Source organism: Callospermophilus lateralis, chromosome 2, assembly GCF_048772815.1.
Source record: "Callospermophilus lateralis isolate mCalLat2 chromosome 2, mCalLat2.hap1, whole genome shotgun sequence".
Lineage (NCBI taxonomy): Eukaryota > Metazoa > Chordata > Mammalia > Rodentia > Sciuridae > Callospermophilus > Callospermophilus lateralis.
In genome coordinates, this window is record NC_135306.1 from 190,906,975 (window position 1) to 190,913,063 (window position 6,089).

Below are 6,089 nucleotides of genomic sequence, written 5' to 3' on the forward strand. Positions count from 1 at the left end.
GATTGGGGCGCTGGTGACAGACGGGGACCCCTCTCATCAGGCTGTGCAAGGACAGTCCTTTATCTTGCTGCCCTTCACCCGCTTGCTCCACAGAGCCCACGCCACCCTGAGTCTGCCCTGCCTCCCCAGCACCACGCTGCCCGCCACCCGTGTCCCCTGAGTGTCCACCCCCGCCCAGCCCAGGGCCTGGTGGCCAGGGAGGACTTCTAGGGCCAGGCGGGAGGCCCAATCTCCAGGGTCAGCTGGGAGCAGCCTGAGGCCGCTGCGGTCCTCCAGGTGGTCAGACCAGGTGGCCCCGGGGGGCAGTGGGAAGGAGCACACCCAGGCGGCCTGCTGAGCGCTGCGGGACTCCTGGGGGTTTGACGGCGTGTGTGGAGGGAGAGCAGGGTCGGCCGTGGGAGGGGCAGACGTACAGGAGGACAGCCATGGAGGAGCAGGACTGGCGCAGGGACCGTCAGGGGTGGTTTGCGCGGTGGGGCCAGGCTTGCAAAGCGCTTCGGACGGGAGACAAGACCCGCCTGCCCTGCCCAGGTCCTGGCCCCAGGAACGAGCCGCAGAGACGCTTAGACTTCAGGAAAGCTCCTGCCCGGAGCCAGGTGTCTCTTCTTGAGTGGCTTCAGGTCAAGGGTCTTGGGGATGCTGGCCACCAGGAGCTGGTGCACAGGGATGGCCAGGGGTGTGGGCAGCTGGTGGGGACGCAGCTGTCCCTGCACACACGGCTGGGAATCGGGGCTGCCTGCCCCATGAAGGCTCCGCAAGGGGCTGGTGGCAGGGCAGACCGGGCTCTGAGAACAGGAGGGCGCCTGCCGTGGGGGACACAGCGCCAGGACCAAGGGCCGACCACCCGATGCTCCTACCCCACACGCTGGAGGAAGTGACCGTCCACTCCAGAGCCCTGTCACCCCCAGAGAGGCCCAGAACAGCCCAGGCTCAGACTGCCTGCCTCAGAGCACAGAGCTCCTCTGCCCACAGGGACCCCAGCCTCTCCGGGGACACTGAGTGGACAGGTGACCGGACCACGGTGGCGGGAATGGCAGGAGGACGTTCCAGCTGCAGTCGGGAGTCCTGGGCTCCCTGTCCCCTCAGCCACCAATGTGACCCGCGGGCCTTCTTCCTAAGGGCCTCCAGCCCTTGCCTGGGGACCAGCCCAGCCTCTCCCAGATCCCAGCGTGAGCCTGTGGGGCCCCCAGGTCACACCTTCAGGGTAGTCGTGGGAACTCGGGTAGCCCTCTCCCACCGTGGCCACCTCTGACCGGCCAAGGGCTCCTTTGTGGTGACAAGACATCGTCTTGAAGCTGAGTGGCTCACGTGGTATCAGCAGATGTGCAGCCCCGGCCACCTGCCGCAGCCCCGCCACCCTGAGACCAGGGCCCAGAGCACCAGAGGCCCCGTCCTGCCCACTCGCCTGCCCAGCTCAGAGGCAGCCTGGGAAGCTGTGGGCAGGGCCTTGGCTGGCCTGTCCCACCCCCTTCCTCAGCTGTCCACCCCTGTCCCCAAGCTCCCCAGCCCCCACCCTCCTGGCCCACCCAGAACCCACGGCTGGAGGTACGAGGGCTGGCCTGGTGGCAGGAGGAGGTGCAGGGCCACCTTCCAGCCGCGCCTGGCCCGTGAGTGTGGCCCGCACGTCCCCCGGGGCCCGGCTGGCAGTGAGTTCCGATGTCGCCATCTTAAAATTCTGACCATTTCTTTAAACGAGTCTCCTTTCTACCCTTGCCAGGCCCTGCAAGTGATGGAGCCCGTCCTCTTCCAGCGTCCCCCGCCCGGGGTCCTCAGGCAACCCCGGAGGCCAGCAGAGCAGGCGGACGAGCCCCATCAGCAGGTGAGAAAACTGAGGCCCGGGGTCTGAAGGCCCAAGAGAGAGGACATCACACCCCTGACCCCCTTCAGGCCCGGCCACTCCGGGGGCAGACACAGGGACATGGTTGGGGGCAGTGGCTCAGGACCAGGTAGGACACACACGGTGGGCCTTCCCCTCTGTCCCAGGCGTGACCCTGGCCGGCCTCCCAGGCCAGCGCTCTACCCGGAGCCTCACCCACCCCCCGGGGGCTCCTGACCCCCAGCTCCTGGCCTTCGGGGACCCTCTTCCGTCCTCCTCCATTTGCATTCTGGGAACAACCCGAGCCAGACGGGGAGACCCCACCTCACACACACCCCGGGGCTCGGGAAGCACGGCTCCCAGGGCCTGCACCCTCTGACCCCCACAATGTCCCCCCAGTGTCCTCTCCCAGCAGAGAGAAGCCCAAGGCCTGCTCCCTTCTGACCACTGGGTCTGGGGACAGTGGGGACTCTGGGGTCAGAAAGCAGAGGCTGGGAAGAGGCCCCAGGCCGCTGTGCCGTCCTCCCTGGGCCTGAGTCGGGGATCCCTGGGCCCTGCCACCGTTGACACAGGGCCCTTCAGCAAGTCCCATGACCCCTGGGGGCCTCGGGCTCCACATCTGTGACGCAGGAGCCATCCAGGCTGGCCCTGGGTCACCATGAGAGGCATCAAGACTCTGACTGACAAGTTCAAGGGATGATTCGGAAACTCCCGCCCACGCTCTGGGCTGTACCCAGGTCACTGCTCCGTCCTGCCTGTCCCCAGCAGCCTGCCTGCTTCCAAGTCTGCCCCCTACTGTCCTGGACCCCATCTGCTGGTCAGGGAGGGTGACCGTCCCCAGGAGCCTCGGGCTCTGGCCCAGGATGAGCAGCTGGGGTGTGATTTGGAGCTGCTGTGGACACAGGTGCCCAGGGTGGGCGCAGGACCCCGGTGCCGTGGGGATCCTCACCGGCTCCACTCTGAGCCTCGGTCTCCTCGTCAGGACCAGGGCGTGCGGACAGCTTGCTCCAGGGTGGGTCAAGATCCCAGGGTGAAGGGCCCGAGGTGCCGTGCGTCCTTCTGGCCCCAGCCAACGCAGGTGCCAAGTGCCCGTGGGCTGGGCAGCTGAGGAAGGCAGGGAAGACACCCGTGCCGGTCACCCTCGCTGGTCCCCACGATGGCCGGCCCTTCTTGAGGGGAGGACGCCCTCCATCCGCAGCCCGCAGCCCCGCCCTCCCCGCCAGCTGCTCCCGCATCCCAGGGCCTCCGCAGCACATCTGGAACCTTCTGCTAAAATGGCCCCTGGGGAACCGCTGTCCCCTCCCACCTTCCTAAGGATGCCACATGCGGAGCCCCCTGGAAGTGGCTCTCCCTCAAGGACCGCTGCTGCAGGGGCCTGGGTGCGGGGACAGCTGCAGCTCTCCCTGCTCGTGGGCCACCCCTGCCCAGCCTCTCTCGCCTTCCCTCTGCCACCTCCCTGTTGTCCCTGTCCCCCTCCCTAGATCCTTGCGCCTCCTTGGTCCCCTCCAGACCCCTCCATCGACCTCACCCTCTGAGCTGGGGAACTGGGGTCCAGGGAGCGCACTCGCTGCAGGGAGGTCAACGGGATGGACGTGGCCAGAGCCATGGCCAGTGCCCAGCAGGTCGCAGGGCGTCCTGTCCCCCATGACTTCCACAGCCTCCCCTGTTCCCATCCGTCCTCCCCCCGCTGTCCCTGTCTCTGAGCTGTCCCCAAGCCCCCTCACCTGCTGGGTCCCCTCTCAGAACCCTCCCGGCCTCGGGCCTGCCCCTGAAGCTCCACCAACGCACCTGGGCACCCGAGGGAGCCCGGGGGACCCGACAGGCCCAGCTCCCGCCACAGGCTCCGTGACACAGGCTTGACCATGGGCAGGGGCAGCGGACTCCTGGTGACATCAGTGGGGACAGAGACACCCTCCCTCCCGGGCCTCCAGCCTCTACTCCCCAGGCACAGGGTCCCGTGGGCCACCAACCTGCCACCTGCCCGCAGGCCTCCCAGATGAACAAGGCTCTTTAATTAGGACATTATGGGAAGTGCGGCCGCCGGCGGCAGCCCCTGAGCCGCGCAGAGATGGACAGGTCCAGCTCGGCCTCCAAATGAGATTTCTTTCTCCCCAAAGAAAACAGTCTGGCCTGGCTCCCTGCTCCTGCTGGTTCTAACTCTGCCGTGAAGGTCAGGACGGAGCCCGCCACGGGGCTCCCTCCCTGTTTTCAGATTCAGTGGAACCCAGGGAGGTGGGGAGGCAGGGAGGCAGGGCGGCCTCTAGCGCTGACACTGGGCCTCCCGAGTCTAGCAAGGCTCTGCTCCGGGCCACTCGCAGCCACAATGCTGATGCTGATGGGAGCTCTGGTGGCCTGAACATTCACACACTTGATGGATTGATCACCACACAACCCCAGGAGTCAATAAATATGCTAATATCCCCATTAGAGAGATGAGGGCACTGAGGCCCAGAGAGGCTAGTGACATTCCAAAAGTCACACAGCTGGTGAGTCGGGAAAGCGGGGTGAAGGCTGAGGAGTCTGGGGTTTTACCCAACACTGTTCCGGTTCCAGGAAGCCAGCCAGGGCATTCTGAGAAAAGACCCTGGACCTTAGTGCTCTCTTCTTTGTAATGCAAACGATGACCTCTTCCTGCCAAGACACAGGGCTATAGTGCATATTTCCAGGAGAGAGAGAAAGGAGAGGCTCTGACCTGACACAGCCAGGCCTGGTGTCACCAGCTTGTCATCCACGCTACGCAGGAGGCCGTCTTTCTACACAGTTCAAAACTCAAAGGACCACAGCCTCCTAGTCGCACACTACTTCCAGGGAACCTACACTAAGACAAGACACAACTCAGATGTCTCCCCACCCCTAGATGCCCCCTCCATACCCTGAGACCAGCTCTCTGTGCCTCAGTTTCCTCGCCAGTAAGAAGGGGACAGGATCTCTGTGTGGTTCAAGAGTGTGCCAATTATGCCTAAAGTGCTCACAACCGTGAGCACTAACTAGACGCCAGCCATCATTAACATAATTAATGGTTATTTATTATTGTTCTCTTCTCTATCATCCCGCAGCACTTTGGACACAGAGTCAGGAGGAACAGAGTCTGGGGAAAATATTGACAATACAGTAGAGTGTACCAAGCAGAGGGAATAGCATGTGCCAAGATCCTGGGGTAGGAAGAACTCAGAAGGGTTGAGGACTGGAAAGAGGTGGGCATAGTGGAAGGCCCTGAGCTCTCAAAGAGGCTTCATGGGTCTTGGTTATGAGGGTGAATGATTTAATTCCAAATGTGAAAAAGAGTTATTACAGAGTTTTAAGCAGAGAAGTAATATGGCCTGATTTCTTTCTTTCTTTCTTTTTTTAAAGATATGTCTGGCAGCTGCAGGGGAATTGGATCAGAAGCAGTAAAAAGTACAAGTGAGAAGCTGGCTAGGAGGCTGCGAGACTGGAGTGGGATTTGAGAGACCTAGAAAATTTTAAGACAAATTTAAGAGGTGCCATTACCAGGCCTTGGTGGTAAGATAATGTGGAGGTTAGGAGAGGCCGACCTGCCAAGTGGGTCCCGGGCAGCTGGGTGACCACAGACTCAGCCCCCAGGAGGGGAGGTGGGGCGGGGCATGGACCCCGAGCTCCCAGAGGCTCCCAGAGGAAGGCGCTGAGGGTCCACAGAGCTGGGCCGGCCTCCGGGGCACACCGTCCAGCAGCCGCCCTGGCCGCCCTCCAAGGGCCCCTCAGGTCCTGCTCTGGTGCCGCTCTCTGGAACTTGGTATTTTTTTAACAAGGGGCTTCGTGTTTTCGTTTTGAACGGGCTCCTGGCTTGGTCTGTTGGGGCGCCAATCCCAACCCCATGAACCAAACGGCTCTTAATGTCAGCAGTCTGCTTCTCGCAGCTCCGGAGGCTGGAAGCCCAAGGTCCAGGTCCTGGCCGGAGGGGGTCTGGTGAGGGCGGCTCCCTGGTCTGTGGAGGGTGGTCTTTGCATTGTGTCTTCACGGGGAAAAAGTGGGAGGAGTCGATCTGGGTCTCTTTTATAAGGACACTCATGTCATTCAAGGGCTCCACCGGGTGGCCTGCCCATGTCCCCAAGGCTGCGCCTCCAGACATGCCCACCTTGGGGGTGAGGTCTCCACAGGTGAGTCTTGGGGACATGTGCATGTTCAGTCCAGAGCAGCTTTGCAAGTTTCCTGGTCAGTCTTGTGGGCGAGAGGAGGGTCAGAAATGACCACATGAACACGGGGCCACAGCTAAGGATGCTCGGAGCCCAGCGAGCTCGACCAAGAGGGCAGGACC

The 6,089-nt window shown here is 62.9% G+C and overlaps 1 long non-coding RNA gene across 1 annotated transcript; it reads left to right on the forward strand.

Annotated features, from left to right (window-relative positions):
- The first annotated feature begins 473 nt into the window (after positions 1–473).
- On the forward strand, positions 474–5,451 carry LOC143391609 (uncharacterized). Its single transcript, XR_013090288.2, has 3 exons — positions 474–1,007; positions 1,718–1,819; positions 5,168–5,451. It is a non-coding gene; the product is annotated as an uncharacterized LOC143391609 (long non-coding RNA).
- Positions 5,452–6,089: the final 638 nt, after the last annotated feature.